This window comes from Chlorocebus sabaeus, chromosome 5, assembly GCF_047675955.1.
Source record: "Chlorocebus sabaeus isolate Y175 chromosome 5, mChlSab1.0.hap1, whole genome shotgun sequence".
Taxonomy (NCBI): Eukaryota; Metazoa; Chordata; class Mammalia; order Primates; family Cercopithecidae; genus Chlorocebus; species Chlorocebus sabaeus.
The window spans coordinates 83435953-83455659 of NC_132908.1; the positions used below are offsets into that span (position 1 = coordinate 83435953).

A 19707-nucleotide genomic window follows, 5' to 3' on the forward strand; every position below is an offset into this window, starting at 1 on the left:
ATTGCACCCCGGACATAAAGCCTCCAGCCTGACAGATATCACTTCTCCACATATTTAGTTGCCTGAACCTTAAAGCCACAGAGAAATTCTACCTGGGCCCGGAAGTTGGCAATAGACCTGATGGTTATGGCGGTGACTCATATTTTCTTTGGCTGCCCAGATGCACACAGGCTGGTGGCTATTTTCAAGGCTGCATTATAATTATTTTATAATCGTCGTGATCAGTCCTAATAACACATAGTTAGTGACTAGTTCCCAGGGGCTGGACACCTTGCCCTGTGCTTTATTTCCATTAATTCATTCTTTAATTAATTCATTCAACAATTATATACAGGGTACCTACTGTGTGCGGAGTGTTTCGCCAAGCAACTCACAACCATGATTCTTCTTTGGAACCGCCCTGTGGGACGGTGCGTGAGTCAGGATTTGTAGTTGCAATAACAGAACCCACTTTAGGAAGCTGATGCAGAAAAGGGAATTTATTCAAGACTTCTTCTCACATTGTCTGTGGGACGTGTGGAAACCAGGAGCAATGCCTAGATCCCACTGGAGTGCCCTCCAGCAAAGGCCTCCGGGAGGCGGCATCACAGTGCTATGACCGGCCGCGGTACTTGTGACAGAACCCACAGATCCCTCCAGCAACACCCTCACCCAACACCAACACCCTGCACCCACACTGCCTCCTCCTGAACCCGGGCATGATATGCTCCCGCCTTCCTGCAAGGGGAGTTGGGAAACTTACCTTGGAAGCAGGAGGCAACGGGAGATGCTGTTGACCTGCTGCTGGGAAGCCTAAACAGGGCAGGTGCTCGAGACAGAAGTCTGTTCTGTGGACAACACAACCAAGCCTCAGGGAGCTTCAAAACAAGCCAACAAAACCACCAACCACCCCCACCCACCGGGTTCCCCAGCTAGAAGGGGCGCGGCAGGTTCAGTCCAGCCCCAGCTGATGCTGAGTGGTACGGAGGGCGTAGATGAACATGGCGTCAGGTCATCCTGCCCGTGGCACGCATCCCGGTGGGGATTTTCACAGCAGGTAATTAGACGTGTGTCTAGACAGACCATTTCCTTCACTGTCGTTGCAACATCGTGGGTTCTCCAATCAACAAGTACAGGGAGCACAGAGCAGAGAGCCAGGCTCGAAGATGGTGCCTTCCTCCGAGGCTCTTCTCAGCCTTTGACCCTCCCTGGCTGGCTGCTGTCCAGTCTCCCAGGCTCCACCTGCCCCTCCCTCACTCTCAGGAGAACTGAGCTGCTGCCGTGGACAGAAGGGAGGTGCTACGGTGGGAGGGTCTGACTCTCAGGCCTGTGCCTGGACTGCCTGGATTTCTGGTCTCACTGCCACCACACTAATAAGTGAGGATGTTGGGCAAATTCTTCACCTCTCTTGAGTCTCAATGTCCCCTTCTGTGAAATGGGAAGAAGTAATCGATGTTTGGCAAAGTTCCGATTATTATTATTATTAAATGGGATGGGAACATGACAGCTATTTCTAAGCTGGGAGGGGCTTTCTGTAAATTAGCTATTTTAGGGTATCCCCTCTGAATGAAGCTGTTTCAATTTTGCTACAGGCATTTGCAAATGAGCCCCTGGTAAAATAGCTATGCCATAACCGGGGGGGAATGGAGTGAATGACGCCGTAGTTGGGGACATGTTGTTGTTATTGCCAAACCCAGAAAACCTATGTGTAGCTTTGCCCAAATGGTCAGGAACGTGGATGTTGGAGTCAGGTCTGAGTTTGAGTCCTGGCCTTGCCATTTTTGAGCTGTGTGACCTTGAACAAGTGTCTCAACGTCTCTGAACTTCCAGGTCTTCATTTGTAAAATGGAGATAAGCCTAGCCTGTGCCTCGTGAGATCTGGAGGCATACATGAAGCCATTTGTAGAGACAGCCACACACACTGAGAGCTCAGGGAATGGTGACGTTGCTGGAGAAGGTGAAGGAGAGACAGAGGAGCCATGTAGAAGACAGAAGGAAAGGATAGCTCTAGCTCACATCTGTGTCCATTGGGGCCAACTCCTCGTGAAGGGAGGGCAGCGAGGGAGGGAGCTGACACTGTCCCTAAGTTGCAACGGACAGAGAGAGGGAGCAGACTCGACCATCACCTTGGGACTGGAGCCAAGAGGGAGGGGCTTCCTGGCCAGAGACGTGGTTGAATAGGGAGGCAGACTGTGCCACCGCTGTTCCAGGTAGGGATGGGGGTGACAGACGCCCTCCCCCATGTGTCCTCCCACCCTGCACTCTTGCTGGGACATCCAGCTGGGCAACCCAGTGGGAAACCAGAGAGCAGGAGCTCCACTCGGTGCCCGGGCCAGGCTTCTGGGCACAGAACTGAGCCAAGAGAAGGAGAATGAATCTGGGGGGATGGGGCGCTGGGCACACAAAGGGGAACAGCCTGCACGACCTCTGCCACCCCCCTTCCTCCTGCCCAAGAGTGGCCTCCCACCGGACCCTCCAGAAAGCCATCTACTCTCCACCCCAGCCAACCTCCCCACTTCCCTGCACTGCCTCCGCTGTTCATTTAGAGTCGTAGAATTGGTTTTAATTTGCATGGTATTTATACATATCTTGTCTCAGCTCTGTGGATGTCCAAGACAGCAAACCTGGGGTGGAAGGCTGAAATGTGGAGGTTGGGACGATGGCGCTGATGTTTTGTTTCTAAGACCCCCGCCTGGGTCACCAGCACCCAAAGGCTACTGCTATGTGCAGACTGGACAGGGGATTATTGTGGACTGAGGAGGAGTTTGCATCTCCAGCCCAGATTTCAGGTGGAACATGGCAGGGGCCCTTCCTTCCCTCTCCCCTGTCTTCCCTTCTTTCTTAGGCTGGGCTGGCCAGGAAGTCTCCACCTCCACCCCCAGCCAGGGCCGCTTATCACGGGGGCCTGAAGGACATCAGCCCACAGAAGGCTGGACAAGCCCAGCTCGGTCACCTTGACCCACTTCTTTTGCTTCAAGGCCATGAAGCAAGGAACTCACATTTGCTCTTGAGAAGACTGACGCCCCAGATTCTTATAGCAGCTTGTCCTGCCTCCCTGTGAGCCACACAGATGAGCTGGACCTGCTGGCCCACAAGCCCCTGTCTGGTCCCACCTGGGAAGGGGCCTGGGGTTGCCACTCAGGGTCACTGCTCACACGCTCCAGGAAGGCAAGCTGTACTGCTTGCTGGTCTGATGATTCTTTCTATGTCTTCAGTGAAAAAATAAGGGGGGAAAACTTCCTTTCTGAAACAAACCCCACTATGAAAAACCCTAAAATATTTATTTACAGAAGCAGAAATTAAACATCTTTGCCCTTGACTGATGGGAGCAACTTTTTCATCTGACACAGACCGCTTAAAAAAAAGAAAAGAAAGCCATCCACCCTCCACCCCAACCAAGCTCCTCCCTCTCCCTGCCCTTACCTCTGCCGTCCTCCTAGAGTTGTAGAACCGGTTTTTATCTGCCTGGCACTTCTACATATCTCGTCTCGTTTGAAGCTCACAGCAACTCTGGGATGTGGTATCTTTCTCTGTATCAGAGGAAAGGAGATACAACTCAGTTACAGGACAGACCCCAAAGGCAGGCGGGGGCGGTGACCAGCAAGTCACAGGGCTCACCCAGCATACCTGACTCTAGAATTTAAAACTGTCTTCTTTTTTTTGTTGTTGTTGTTTGTTTTTTTGAGACAGAGTCTTGCTGTGTCACCAGGCTGGAGTGCAATGGCGTGATCTCAGCTCACTGCAACCTCTGCCTCTTGGGTTCAAGCGATTCTCCTGCCTCAGCCTCTTGAGTAGCTAGGATTACAGGTGCGCCCACCACCACGTCTGGCTAATTTTGTATTTTTAGTAGAGACAGGGTTTCATCATGTTTGTCAGGTTGGTCTCAGACTCCTGACCTCGTGATCCATCTGCCTCGGCCTCCCGGAGTGCTGGGAATACAGGTGTGAGCCACTGTGCCTGGTTTTTGTTGTTTGTTTTTTGTTTGTGTTTGTGTTTTAATCAGCAGATCATTGGTGCAGGAGAAGCCAGTGGACAGGCAGCTCCCAAGCAGATGGGAGAGGGGGGTGGCTGAGAATTTGGCTGTGAACACACAGTGGAGGGGTACTGATATGGAGGTGAGAGGATCCTCTCATCCCTCTGCAACCACAGGGAGCCACGGAGGGCCCAGAAGCCCACAGCACCCAGATCGGGCTCTGGGAAGTTCCAGCCAGAGCACCTGGTGTGGGATTGATTTCACCTGAGCAATGACTCCAGGTGGAACACTTGGCGGTACTGAAAATTGCAAGGGAAGTTCTGTGATAATGAGAGAGGCCCAAGCACCTCCCCACGCCTCTCTCAAGCATCCTAGTTGCCTCCATTAGCAAGCTAGAGCAGGCTTGGGCTGCAAGCCTCAGGCAAGCCGCAGCATCTAGGAAGAGTTTAATAATGGCGGTGTGGTTTCTTGCATTTATTTTTATAGCAGCTTCTGATGGTGATGAGGAATGACTAGTTTCATGGAGGTCTGTGCTGTAAAAGTGTTCTTTTAAAATAAGGTAAAGTCAGAAAATGAATTGATTTAAAGAAGAAATATTAGGGAGAGGATAATAGTATAAATGGCACACGCAGTGCCAGCGGGAACTGTGATGTGGAAGTTTGGAGAACAGTTTTCTTTCAACCAGATTGAGTGAGGGCAAATAAGACACAGCATATATTGCAAGGATCTAATTGGTCATCAGTATGTTCATTTACATTTTCAGTTCTCCCCTATTGCATGAGTTTTATTTCCCGCCAAAGCAAATAAACACATACCTGGGGGGGGGGGAGCGGGGGGCAGGTACAAATTAGAAACTCCTGTAGGGGACAGGAGTCTTTTCGACTCTGACCTTCTGCCCTGATTGGAGACACTCTGAGACCACAGGTTGCTCTCAGCTCTGTGGACGTCCAAGACAGCAAAGCTGGGGGTGGGTGGCTAAAACGGGGAGGCTGAGATGATGGCACTGATGCTTTGCTTCTAAGACCCCCGGGACACCAGCAGCCAAAGGCCGCCGTGTGCAGACTGGATGAGGGTTATTGTGGGTTGATAGGAGTTTGCAACACTCATCTTTTCTCACTGACTCTTGGCCATCTCCTGGTCTCCCCAAGCCCAGCCCTATCCTTGGAGAGGTGCACCTGTCAGGAATGTGGAGGTCAGAGAACGTGGGAGGAGCGAAATGCAGGTGCCAGGAGCCAGTCTCAAGGAACGTGGTTACAGAAGGCTCACATTGCACTGCAGGGCAGCAAGCATTTATTCACACTGTACCCACAGCAGTGGAATGAAGGCCATACCTGAAGCAGCTTTGTTATACTCTGGGGCTTCACTCTAACTTTCTATCAATTATCACACACTTCCAGAAAACCATACACACTCAATACCTCATCTCCGATTAATTACTGTTAATATACCTAAAGATCATCCTCAGAAATGCCAAACAATGCAACCAGTGGTTCAACACACTGTAATAAACATTTACTATGGAAAACCACACAGTCATTACAAAGCTAAGCCTATCCAAATGCTCTGCTGAGAAAAATGACCACCTCCTATCGTTAAGGGAAAAGACCAGCTTGCAGGGTACCCAGCCAACAATATTTCCTCAGTGTCCACTGCGTGGCAGGCATTGTTTTAGGTGCTGAAGATGGGGTAGTGCACAGCACACATGCCAGGGAGGGAAGACGAAAGGAATCAGTTCACAAGTAAACAGGAAAAGGAGCACTGCCACTCAGACAATGAATGAAACAGGATGTAGGAAGGAGTGACCGCGGTCCCCGTGGCAGATGGCTGTGGCCTCACTGAAAAGGTGAGACTGGAGCTGAGAAGTGAAAGATGAGTAAGAACCAGCCTGCGAAGATGTGGCAGGCAGGGCCGGACTTACCGCTCAGATGCAGGCCGAGCAAAGCTGCCGAGAGAGAATTCTGCGTCTTCCGGGACTGGAAAGAAACAGCCCCTCAGCGTCTCCACCTGACAAGACCCAGCCAGGTGTGTGGTGTTTCCACTAAGCCCACTGTTCTCTCAGGATCTCGGGGCGGAAGACTTCATCATCCTTCTGTAGAGAAACAGAAGTGGACGGCACCATTTGGAAAAGGTATTTTCTCACAGGCATGACAGTCACCTGTTAGGTGAGGTCGTCCTCACCCCTGACGTACCTCTGGAATTAATCTCTCTCTGTTCTCTTGACAGAACTCAGTACCTTATCTTCGCCTGGATTGCTTAAACAGCTGAAACAGGCCTTTTTAAGAAGCATAGTATTTAAAACAGTCATCCTAGTTCCCATGTATCGTAAATGCCTGCTGGGCATGACCTCCTCTTCACACGCCTCTTTCGGAGAGGGACTGAAACCTCCCCTTTCAGAAAGAAGGAACAGCAGGTGGCAAACAGCAGAGCTGTGATTTGAACTCAGGTCTCACCAGCTTCAGGGAGGCAAGACCATTAACTTTATACTGAAAGATATGCATTTTTAAATTGAAAACAAAGTATGCAAAGAACTCATGGGAAGCCGGAGAGGAAACAAGGAGATGGCACGGAACAGCAAAAGAAGGAGAGAAATTAGAAAAAGCAAAATCAGAAGTTAAAAATTAAAAACGTTATTTTGTGTTGAACTTGGCTTTTCTGCAGTCTAAGCGGCAGGAGCGATTCCTCTTTCTTTTCGCTAATGAGACTTCTTTCCACTGGCAGCTGGAGGCGTTGCTTTGGACGCCACATTTGACAGCCCCCTCATTGGCCTTCCTGCCTCCACTCTGGCCCCTGCAGGCCACCCTCCCTGGCTGCCGGGACATCTTCCTAGAAGGCAAACGTGGCCCCGCCACTTCCTACGGCACATCTTCTGTGGTGCCCACAGTCAGCCGGGTCAAGTCCCAGCAGGCCCCAGGCAACCTCTGCAGCCTCTCAGCCCCCGTCCCTCCCTGCAAGGAGCCCCCATCCGTCTCTGCTGGGCGTGAGGTTTACTCTCCCACGCACCCCTCTAGAATCCCCTTGCCCTGACCCCTCTTCTCCAACTCAGGAAATTCTTGGGCTCCTTGGAGGGTCGCTGTAACATCGATAGCTTGTTCTTTGCCCCTGTAGCGGCGTTCCCAGGTCTGTGATTGGCTGTGCATGAATCTGTCCTCTCGGTTACTTCCAGGACTCCGTGAGAGCAGGGCCCGTGTCCTGTTCATCTGTTTCTCTGATGCCTCATTGGAAAAGAGCATGGGAGAGGCCAAAAAATGAAAAAAAAAAAAAATGACAGAACAGCTTGGTAAGATATCTCTTATGGGGGTACAGGATCCAGCGGAGGTGCACAAAGAGTTACCAACAAGTGTGTGGGATGGGCAGGTCAGGGAAGGCTTCCTGGAGGAGGCGTGGGCAAGATAAAGGTTGGACTGGAGCCAGTCCATTAATGTGGTGGAGAAAAGAAATTGAGGCAGGGCTGAGGGTTCAGAGAAGCGAGGAACTCTGCCTCTTTGAGCGTGAGTTAGGGGATGGTGAGAGATGGCCTTGGATAGGTAGATAATGGTCTGGAGCCCCTGTTAGAAGCTTTAGGCTTCATGGTGAGAGGAGCAGGGATGCCTACAGGTTGTTTTCTTATGAGGAGGGAGTGGTGTGGTTGAGTTTCCATTTCAGAAAGGTTACTCTGGCCACAGAGGGGAGGAGAGATTAAGAAGAGAGGTGGCTGGCTGTCATGTTTGGTTGTATAGGTTGGGCACTGCACAACTTTAGGGGTAAGATTTTCCCCTCTCTGGTGGCCCCTGGGTACTTGAGAGTGGCTGACATCATCTGATGGCAGAGACTCTCATTGGACAGTTGTCATGGCAAGTTAGCAACTGATGCTGGGCATGGGAACACGTGGAGTGCTGTGGACACAGAGAGAGGGACATGTTGGTTCAGAGAGAGTCACAGATGCATCAACAAGGGCTCTGACCCTGCAGCTTTGAACAAGGCCTGGGGTGCAACCTGTGTGCCAGCTGGGTACCTAAGGGTGGCATCTATGGACCACCTAGAGGTGGATTTATCATGAAGCTAATGCAACTTAAGCTTCAGGACCTGAATCTGCATCGTCCTCTTCCAATAGGTCCCCAAAGTCATATGTTTTTGTGAAATGCATAAGATATTTTCATCACAGTTGGCTAAGACTGCTGTCTCCTCCTGCTCTGACTTGCCCTCCATCACCTCTGCTGGTGGCATGGGAGGGGCCACAATTTGGCTGAGGGGAGGCTGACACCTGGATCCTGGACTGTGAGCAGTAGACTGGCATCAGCAGCATTGCCAGTGCCATCAGTGTACAGACACCAGGTGTGGTGGCTTCCAGCATGTTCCTCCTGCCCCTCTGTCAACTTCCCTGTATCATGACATGGAGGTGCAGAGACAAGGGTGGAACAGGGAAGCCACCATGCCCGGTGATGCTGGCAAGAACAGGGGCAGGTGAGCATGGACAAGGTTGGAATCTGCAGAGCCTGGTCTGTGGAAAATTCCTCCAAACAGATACACATGGCTGTAAACAGAGGACTCGATTCTCTTGGACTCAGTGAAAATGGAAATTCGTTCCCATCAGGACTACCCTCAGCAATGCAGCATGTAGGATGATAAGTGTGCCACAGCTCGTAAAAATCACTTTGGTGGGAGGCCGAGATGGGCAGATCACGAGGTCAGGAGATCGAGACCAGTCTGGCTAACCTGGTGAAACCCCATCTCTACTAAAAAAAATACAAAAAACTAACCGGGCGAGGTGGTGGGTGCCTGTAGTCCCAGCTACTCGGGAGGCTAAGGCAGGAGAATGGCGTAGACCCGGGAGGTGGAGCTTGCAGTGAGCTGAGATCCAGCCGTTGCACTCCAGCCTGGGCGACAGAGTGAGATTCCGTCTCAAAAAAAAAAAAAAACAAAAAAAAAACAACAAAAAAAATCACTTTGGCGGGAATGGTATGTTTGATCAAGCTTAAGTATCCCACTAAAGTTGGAACTTAGAAAGAAAGGGATTTTGGAATATTTGAATAAAGCAAGTGAGAAATTGCAGACTCCTAATATAGATGTATCTGAAGGGTACCTTCTTTTATCTTAAATTTGTTTATTAAAAAACAATGGATGACTTAAGTAATAGAATATGAAACAAAAGAGATGAACATGAAGCATGGCACAGATCTTCCAACACTGAGAAGCAAATTATAACTGAAAATGTCCACATCATAACAGAAACAGTTCATTAAGAAGAGGTCAGCTAACATGGCGAAACCCCGTCTCTACTAAAAATACAAAAAAAAAAAAACACAAAAAAAACAAAAAACTTAGCCAGGAGTAGTGGCAGGTGCCTGTAGTCGCAGCTACTCGGGAGACTGAAACAGGAGAATGGCGTGAATCTGGGAGGTGGAGCTTGCAGTGAGCCAAGATTGCACCACTGCACTCCAGCCTGGGTGACAAAGCGAGACTCCATCTCAAAAAAAAAAAAAAAAAAAAAAGAGGTCAGCTGGGTGTGGTGACTCACGACTGTAATCCCAGCACTTTGGGAGGCCAAGGCAGACAGATCAAGAGGTCAGGAGTTTGAGACCAGCGTGGCCAATATGGTAAAACCCCATTTCTACTAAAACTACAAAAAAAATTAGCCAGGCATGGTGGCAGGCGCCTGTAATCCCAGCTACTCGGGAGGCTGAGGCAGAAGAATTGCTTGAACCTGGGAGGCAGAGGTTGCAGTGAGCTGAGATTGCACCACTGCACTCCAGGCTGGGCAACAGAGTGAAACTCCGTTACAAAAAAAAAAAAAAAAAAAGAGAGGTCAATTTCAAATGGAAGTGATAAATTAGCACTTAGGTGACATGAAAACCTAGTTCAGGGGTCCCCAGCTCCACAGCTGCTGATGGGTACTGGTCTGTGGGCTGTTAGGAACCAGGCCTCACAGCAGGGTGAGCGCCAGGGGAAGGAGCATTACCACCTGGGCTCTGCCTCCTGTCAGATCAGGGGAAGCATTAGATTCTCACAAGAACTCGAACCCTATTGTGAACTGCACATGTGAGGGATCTAGGTTGCGGGCGCCTTATGAGAATCTAATGCCTGATGATCTGAGGTGGAACAGTTTCATCCTGAAACCATCCCCCCCACCCACTCCCATCCATGGAAAAACTGTCTTCCACAAAACCAGTCTCTGGTGCCAAAAAGTCTGGAGACTGCTGACCTAGTTATTGAAGAGAAGTGAGTAATATTAATATATTACACCAATATTTAAATTTCTTGCTGGTTTGATGGAAAATAACTGACATTCAGGTAGAAAGGATAAAATCCACAAATAAAATCACTGATGACAGATTCGGTACTGTCAATTCAAAGAGCATGTAATGTTCTTAATTGTACAAGAAAACCTGAAGTGACCTGAAATCTTACAACTCATATATGAAGGAAATCAATAGACGTTTTCCCAAATTTGATTATACTCTTGAATTTTTTACAACAGTCTCAGTTGGGATCAAAGGGCCAGGTAGAAGCATAATTATGTCATTGTGAAATGAAAAGTCATTTTTTTCTAAGCTAACTTCCAGCAAAGACGCACAAAATCACACTGTAGCCAAATACGCCACAGCAGGTGCTGATCTCTCTTCCTGTTCTCACTGTGGAAAACAATGCTGACAAAATTGTCATCGTATGAAAAGGAGCTCCTTTGGGTATATCTCTAAGAACTTGTTTTAGGAATCTCGGTGCTTCTGTACTGGGTGCATACATATTGAGGATAGGTAGCTCTTCCTATTGAATTAATCCCTTTACCATTATGTAATGTCTTTCCTTGTCTTTTTTGATCTTTGTTGATTTCAAGTCTGTTTTGTCAGAGGGTAGGACTGCAACCCCTGCTTTTTTTTTTTTGCTTTCCATTTGCTTGGTAAATTTTCCTCCATCCCTTTGTTTTGAGCCTATGTGTGTCTTTGCATGTGAGATGGGTCTCCTGAATACAGCACACCAATGGGTCTTGACTCTATCCAATTTGCCAGAAGTAGCTTACCCCAAAAGATTCTCTTGCCACTAAAATAAAGGCAGAATTCTATCTAACACATGCAGCAAAATAATGCGGAATGTGAACCTACCAGCTGCTGCTGGTCCTGCAAAGTTCTTGAACATACTTCACAGGTGCCATCTGGAACTACACCTGTACAAAAATCACCCTGAAAATAGTTTTCAATCAACATACACTTGTGATTATATTTTTTAAAAAAAGGAGATCCAAGAACATGCAGCAAAAACAAGGTTCGTGGGTGTGGGTCTGTCGGGCAATGAGTTAGCGAAAATATGTTAATCTGCACATGTAGTGATATTTCCAGTATTTGTTAGCTTTTCAAAATATGCAATTTGTTATGGTTTCTCTTCTGAGTATTCACTTTTGTAACTACATCTATATTTATAATTTTGTATTCTTTCCTTAAAGAAAGATCCTCATATTGTATTAAGGCTTGAGCCCACAAAACCTGGATTGGGTGGTGGGGGCCAGGAATATATGTTTGCAATTTCAGACTATTTGGAGGTCATTTGGGGTAAGACTGAGGTGCAAGTAGTGAGGGCTGCCCAGCTCCAGGCTTGGAAACTCGCACTGGATCCCAGCTGAACCAATGCCACTCTGGGCAGATGCTCTGACCTGGGAGCCTTAACAGGCGGTTCACTCATTAATATCACTGGGCTCAGATCTGTGAAACCCACGCCTCCCACACGATGCTCTGTCTTCCAGCCAAAATAACACACTGTAAGCGGGGGGTAGTTGAAAGTGAAACCGCGTATTTTTTAAAGGTTTAAAAGCTCATTTGAAGAAGGGCAAAGGGTCAGGAAAGAAAGAGTTCCATTTACAGAGACTTGGCAAATCTTTCCCAAGGAAGATGTCCCACTTACAACGTGTACTTTCCACTCTGTGTACCGCCCCCAGGCTGGAGCCAAGGTGGCTGGTCAGCGTTCTTGTCCACAGTGGTGACAAAGACTTGACTTCTGAAGTTTGCTCTGGGGAAAGAGGTAAACTTGGGTGTTTCAGAGGTGGAGGGAGGGCTCTGTGGGGGTGGGGGGAGGCAGATATGGGGTACAGTCAGGGGAACCCTGCATTGCATACCATAGCTATCACCGCTGGATGGGCTTGAGGGAATGACTTATTCCAAGCGCGTCTCGTATGCCAAAGGGAAAAGAAACGAAGGCCGGGGAGCTTATGCCTCTTGCCCAGAGTCCCTGTGAAATGTGTGTGGGGCCAGGGGTAGCAAGCATTGATTGGAAATCTGCCTTTTAACAGGAGCCTTATTCAGACTGACAAGTACTTGGCATTCAGATGTTCCCATCTGAGTTCATGGCCGCAGTTCCTAAAAGGCTGTTCGAGGTTCCCCTGTCAACATTTCACATTTTAAGGCACCACTTTTAGGGCCTTTAGCATTATCTACAACAGCAGCAGCGGCAGTAGCAGCATTAGGAGTGTGTTTCCTCCTGTGCTTTGCAGCTTCCGTAGGTCTTTCTTCTGCATTGTTTCATGAAATTCTCACAAGAACACTATCAGGTAGGTGTCGGATGTCCGTTTTACGGGGCAGAAAACAGATTTTTTAAAACAGAGAGAGGGAGAGAGAGGAAAAAGGGCTTTATTCAAAGCCAAGTCAGTTAATAGGGGCAGAGCAAGGACTTGAACGCAGGCCTCATGGTCTTAACTCCAATATTTTCAGCTCCCTTGGGAACTTCTTGGAAGGGCCCATTCCATTTTCCTGCCATAACATCATGGAACGCGGGACTGGCTGTGGGTTCCGGTGACGATGTCTCCCAACTGCCTCCAACAGGTGCTGCCAGGGCACGACTCAATGTCTGGGTTGGGTGGACAGGAACGTGCTGTGGGCCCCGGCCCTCTGCTGCAAGCTTCGCAGGTGTCGTTTCCTCTGCCCAGGACATGTCTCTGGCCTTTCTGCTCAGGCGTTACCTCCCCAGGAGCCCAGGTGACTCATCTCACTGACTCCCCTGCAGCCCTCGCCACCATCTGGAATCAGCTGCCCTGTGTCTGCCACTGCTTCCTTGACATCTGACTCACTGTGGTGGGTTCTAGGCTGCAGGAGGACAGGGGCCTTATTCCTCTGCTCCCCACTCTGTCCTCAGCAGCCGCCGCTGGCACTCAGTGTGTTCTCAATAATCGTGTGCGGCTCAGATGCAGGCGGGCAGCAGAAGGAAGCCTTGTCTGCTGCCATTAGGCCATGTTGTAAGTGCAGATGGCTCTAGGCTGCAGGTTTTCAATGGGGACATTAATTCCAAAGCGACGTCCTCGAGCATCATTCTATTCTGCAGCACTGCATTGTGCTAGGAAAGAGCCGGGACAGATGGCCCAGGTGCAACCCAAGTCCTTCCATTTTTACTGTAGAACCTGGGGCCAAGTGATGAACCATCTTTGAGGCTTGGCCTCCTCATCTGTAAAATGGGTCTGAGAGCAGTGCCACATGGCTGCGTAGCCCTGAAGACAGCCCCGTAAGTAGGGCACTGAAATACCCACTTAGGCTACCCTTAGGAAGTGCCCAGTCAACACCAGCCAGAGAACAAATTGGACAGTGCAAGTAACTCAGCTCTGGAAGGCTCCCCCTAGTATTTTACTAATAATGAACACTTAAACATTGCTGTCAAATCACAAATATTGTAAGCAAACATCACTCGGCCATTGCTTGCAGAATGAATGAATGCAAGGCTGGCGATTTGGAGAGCCCATCCCGGTCATCAGTTCTCTCTCTGCAGGGACATTGTTTCACACAGCAAGGTTGTCACCTCAAATGCCTTCAAAGGCAGGCAGGTGCCCAAAGGAAGGAGGCAGCAGGGGTTCAGTATGACCTTGCTCCCAACCAAGGACACCAGAAAATTGAAAACACAGTGGTCACTCAATACACTCTAACTCCAGCTCATCCTGCAGACTAGCACTTTGCAACTCTGATACATTGCATGGGGACACTTGATTACTGGTGGCAATTCCAAATGAGATTTTTTCAGGTCCCCAAGCCCTTATTTGAAACCCCAGAGGCCAGATGCATGCAGAACTCAGAACTGTCATGGGTTGTGGAAGGAAACATGGTGAACAGACCCCGCATAATATAACTCCCCACAGGGTTTGGGGCAGCCTTTCACGAACAGCTCTGCAGGGAGGGTTTCAGCATTCAAGCTAAGAGGGAGAAACTGAGGTTAAAGACGGTCTCACGCATGTTCAGGGTGGCAGGTTTTGCTGCCAGTTGAACTTTGATTATTTTTTTGTTCGGTTTTCACATTTGGGATATTGGAATTGCTGAAAAGGGATTGTGGAGCTGTGCAGCCAGGTTCGGAGTCTCTCAGGCAGATCCTGATGCACCGGCTGCCTCTAGCGTCCCTGTGTCCATTTCCCTGTGGCCTGGGAGGAGGCTCCCTTGTCCACCAGCGCCACGCCACCTCCTCTATTCTTCTTCCCTCATCAGGGGCCTTCCCATCCAGGCTTCCGAGAGCTGCGGAGATTTTTTCCTCTGCGTATCTTGCAGTATTCAGACCCTGAGCACCAAGGCCAATTTAGCTGCTAGTTGAGCGGAACAGCACCAGATGAGCCAGTTGATATTCAATGAGCAAAGGCAGGTTCCACGCCGGATCACCAGTGAGCCACGGTGATCAGAGCTAGACTTGCATCTTCTGATTCCAACTTTGGGGTGTTTTCTCTAAGCTGCAAGAGGCTCAAGGAAAAAAAAAATGCCCTGGTATCCGGCAGAGGACGGCATGCCAAGGCTGAATCTGGAGAGGAGACGCGTGGCCCCAATCCACGTCCATCTTACAGACCTCTTGCTTTTGGCAACCCTTCTTCCTGAAAGTGAAAATCCCTTTTGTCTGTGGGAAAAACCTCATAAAAAAAAAAAAAAGCCCAACTGAAAAACACATTGGTTTCTATTTATAATTGGGGGGTGGGGGGAAGGAATTTCACACAGATTCAACACATACATGAAAAATAAAAAGAACCAATGACTCAGAGACTGACGTGTTTCCCATTTCCTAATAGCCTTAATTTTTTAGGTCACTGCTCAGCTATTCAAAGATTGTCTCATTTAAGGATGATTTATTTATCAAGGACATTGGGAGAAGCCCAGTGAGTGCTGAATCCAAAAATGCCACAAGCAGGCCCCTCTCTGCTCACAAATAGAATGGCAACAACCTACTTCTCTAGTCGTTTCCAAAGAGCCACCATGTTCAGAAACCTGAAAGTGGTGAAAACAGGTGGAAAATTGTGAATATTTTGAATTTCCTCCCTACAGAGCGGAAGAGGAGAATCAAAGAGAAGAAGAGGGACCAATTTCAAAACAGGCAAAGCTGGGGCTTGACTAGAATTTCCAGCCACTCTTTCTGCATGGCATATTCTGGCAAGGTCTATGGAAAATGAAGAAGCCTTCGAATGAATTTCATTCCATGGTAAAATACAATCTCAAGCCCTGGGGAATTTGGAGAGATGTGGAACTTTTGACCCCTTGTCTGAGTCTGTCTGTCCAATAAGTGTGAAGGAGGAGGTCAGCTCCAGCTCCCAGTCAACCATTTAGGTCAGAGAATGATTTCACCAAGTCAGCGAGGTTTGCCACTGTCAGCTGCAAACCTCCACAGCAGAATGAGTGGCACGGGTGCAGCCGTCTTTGCTCTTGTCAATGAAAACCTACTGCGTTGACAACAGAGTACAGAATAATGGCGACAGAGAATATGCCGGGGGGTTAGCACTTTCAGAGGCTGCAGGGCAGGCCTTGACATGAATAAGCCAACTCCTCTTATGGATTGAATTGTGTCCCCCCAAAAAAGCATTGAAGTCCTAACCCCCAATACCTGTGAATGTGGCCCTATGTGGAAATAGGGCCTTATGTAGATGATCGACTTGAGACTGTCACAGGGTGGTGGGCCTCCTAGGCATGACTGGTGTCCTTATAGAAGGGGGAATTTGGACGCAGAGATGGACGTGCATGGAGGGGGGGCGATGTGAAGACTGGGAGGAGACAGTGCTCTAGGAACCAAGGAACCCCTGAAGCTACCAGGAGCGAGGCCTGCAGCAAAGAGTCCCTCGAGCCCCAGAATGAACCAGCCCTGCCGACCCCTCCGTCTCAGACTCGTAGCCTCCAGAACATGGGATGATAAATTCCCGTGGTTCTAAGCCACCTGGTTTATGGCCCTTTGTTGTGGCCACCCCAGCAAACTCTTAAACACCCCCCCGTGTGAGGTGGGTGTCTCATTATCCCCATGTCATGAACACAGCGCTAGAGAGAAATGTTACAGAAACCAGAGGTTCAAACAGCAGGTGAATAACACCGTCAAGATTTGAACTCAACTCTCTGTGACCATAAAGCTCCAGCTCATCACCACATCACTCCAAGGTCCTTGTGAGCTTGTGTCTCGGGAGGGGACATCTGCTTCATGCCCCTCAATGCATGAAGGAAGTCAAGGATACCAAAGAGGTCAAAGATCACACTCAAGGTCACCCAGCCCCTCAGCAGCCAAGTTGACATAGGGGACACAGCTCACTGACAGGGCTCCATCCCCTCTCCTAGCTGGCCCCCGTCATCTTGGCCAGGGAGCCACTCTCAGCCAGGCAAGGAAAGAGCACGTTTGGGTCTAGAGTTGTAGGTGGTGCTCCAGGGGTGCTCGCTCCATCAGAAGGGCAGGGGGCAGAGCGGGGGTTCTGAGTGGAAGTGCAGGCCATGGCCCTCACCATACCTGACTTCTTTCTCTGGGACATGCATGCCGGGGAGGGAACACGGAGAACCGGGGAAATGAACACCTAGGAGGGGAGGACACTTATTTCCAGAGCATTAGTTTGCTCCACGGTGAGTTGTTGCAAATATAATTTTATATATCTATACACACACACACACACACACACACACACACACACACACACACACATATATATATATATATATATATATATTTTTTTTAAATGGAGTCTTACTCTGTCACCCAGGCTGGAGTGCAGTGGTGTGATCTTGGCTCACTGCAAGCTCCGCCTACCGGGTTCAAGCCATTCTCCTGCCCCAGCCTTCCGAGGAGGCTGGGACTACAGGTGCCCGCTAACACACCCGGCTATTTTTTTTTTTTTTTTGTATTTTTAGTAGAGATGGGGTTTCACCATGTTAGCCAGGAAGGTCTCTATCTCCTGACCTCATGATCCACCCGCCTCGGCCTCCCAAGGTACTGGGATTATAGACGTGAGCCACTGTGCCCAGCCAAGTTGTTGTAAATATTTTTACCGTGAAACAATCATCATAACTGATCTCAGAATTGTACTTAGCTGCTGATAATAGAGACCTAAAATACAAGTGGCTCACATGAATTGGGAGTTCCTTCTTTATGTGAAGGAATGGGCTGTTTACAGTGACCCCATGATGTCATCAATACCCAAGCTTATTTTCCTTTCTGCTCCCCAATCCAAAACATGTCACTTCACTTAGAGATTGCCTCATTAGCACAAAATGGCTGCGGTAGTGCTTGTCATCACATCCAGGCAGGAAGAAGGAGAAAGGGGTGAAAGGTACCTTGCAGGTGAATTGGTTCTTCTTAAAGAGACTTCCTGGAAACCCCTACACATTGACTTCAGCATGTTGGTCATGTCTATATGCAAAGGAGGTTGAGAAGTGTTTTTAGATAGGCATCCAGTTATTGAGCGATTCTTTGTTGTTCAGTGATTAACCGTCAAAGCACCCAAAAATTAAGAGATTCTGTAAGTGAAGGAGAAAAAGGGACATTGAGTAGGCAAATAACGTGTCTGCGACAGCAAGAGATTATCAGCATAAAAAATGGGTGTGGATTTCCAAGATAAACCCTATGACCTGGGAATGAATTTAGGTTTATGATAGTCTGCTTTTGTCTGGGAACTCCTGGTAACCATATGCTTTCCCTTATATGCACTATTAGCGCAGTGTGAAACGTTGAGAAATCCTACATAGGCAAGCTAAATAACTGACCAAGGTTATCCACTTAAGCAGTGGCTGAGCTGGGATTTGAACCTGCATTTCCTCAGACCAAGGAGACAGTTCCCACATTTAAGAAAATGATCATCAGTTTTATACTGGGGTATCCATATAGGAAGGGGCCATTGCAAGAGCTCAAATAACTTTGATTAGAAAATAAGACTGGCTGGGTGCAGTGGCTCACGCCTGTAATCCCAGCAATTTGGGAGGCTGAGGCAGGCAGGTCACTTGAGGTCAGGAGTTCGAGACCAGCCTGGCCAGCATGGTGATACCCTGTCTCTACTAAAAATACAAAAATTAGCCAGGCGTGGTTGTGGGTGCCTGTAATCCCACCTGCTTGGGAGGCTGAAGCAGGAGAATCTCCTGAACCTGGGAAGCGGAGGTTGCAGCGAGCTGAGATCGCGTCACTGCACTCCAGTCTGGGCAACAGAGTGAGACTCCGTCTCAAAAAAACCAAATAAAAGGAAAATAAGACTAAGACTGCATCTAGGGGTTCAGATTGGGACAACCAGGTAGGAAGGGAGGGTACAGAGGAAGGAAGACCCCGTGTGGGATGACCACCAGGCACCTGCCGCTTTGGTGATTCCCGAGAGAGACGAGGCAGAGACGGGTGAGAAACATGGACACATGGCCGGTCAAGATATTTACCAAAATGAAATTTTAGAAGAGGGGAAGTTTATTTAAACCACTCAGAGTTACGTACCCATAAATAAATACAAGTTTCCAAGCCACAGCCTCCTGATGTATTTCCCTTGGCGCTGCCTCGGGAAAGTGTCAGAGCTGATGGTGGGGCTGAGCCTGCATGCAGACCCCACGCCCGCTGCTCGGGTCCTCCCAGCCGGACTGGGCACAAGGCAGTCCCCTCGGGGGCTCTCAGGAATGTAGGCAAAGGAATGATTTTGTCCAAGCTGGGGGCCTTCTTTATATCCATGACTTAATTTTTGTCCTCTTTAATTACACTAGCGACGGGGTTTCTTCTGAAGAACAATCCAAGTGTGATCTCAGAATGCCAAGTGCAATGGTCCTACCAGTCCACACCTGCAGAGGAACCATTTTGGACCCAAGTGCAGGGAGAGGCATTCCATGGCGTTTATGTGCAGACCTCATCTCAACGGACCTGGGCCTCCTCCAGGGTGGGACCCTTCCCTTGTTCTTCCCCGTGAACCCCGACCTCTGTGATTGGCCTGTGGTTGGTTAGTCAAGAACAGGAGCACTGAGGGTGGTGTATTAGTCCGGGTTCTCTAGAGGGGCACAACTAATAGAATATGTGTATATATGAAAGGGAGTTTATTAAGGAGAATTGACTCCTATGATCACAGGGTAAAGGCCCACAATAGGCTGTCTACAAACTGAGGAGCTGAGAAGCCACTGGTGAATCACTCTTAGTCCCAAAACCTCCAAAGTAGGGAAGCCGACAGCACAGCCTTCGGTCTGTGGCCAAAGGCCCAACAGCCCCTGGCAAATCATTGGTGTAAGCACGAGAGTCAAAAAGCTGGATAACTTGGACTCTGATGTTTGAGGGCAGGAAGCATCCAGCATGGGAGAAAGCTGGAGGCCAGAAGATTCAGCAAGTCTGCTTTATTCTAGCTGCACTGGCAATGGATTAGATAGTCCCCACCTGCACTGAAGGTGGGTCCGCTTCAGCCAGTCCACTGACTCAAATGTTAATCTCCTTTGGCAACATCTTTACAGACACGCCCAGGGACAATACTTTGCATCCTTCAATCCAATCCAGTTGACACTTAATATTAACCATCACAGGTGGCTCTGGATATGTGTCCTGAGCTGTGCAAGTGGTGCCTGTCACTCCTGGCCGTTGTGCACCTC

General features: G+C 48.9%; 1 long non-coding RNA gene across 2 annotated transcripts in view; it reads right to left on the reverse strand.

The window, feature by feature from the left end:
* Positions 1-357: 357 nt before the first annotated feature.
* Positions 358-19707, reverse strand: part of LOC103233423 (uncharacterized) — a 130230-nt gene continuing 110880 nt past the window's right edge. For both annotated transcript variants that reach the window (XR_012093051.1, XR_497414.3), the window contains 4 exons: positions 17446-17628; positions 5871-6041; positions 3403-3509; positions 358-827 (listed from right to left, as the gene is read on the reverse strand). This is a non-coding gene — a long non-coding RNA (uncharacterized lncRNA). The remainder of the gene's footprint in view (positions 828-3402; positions 3510-5870; positions 6042-17445; positions 17629-19707) is intronic.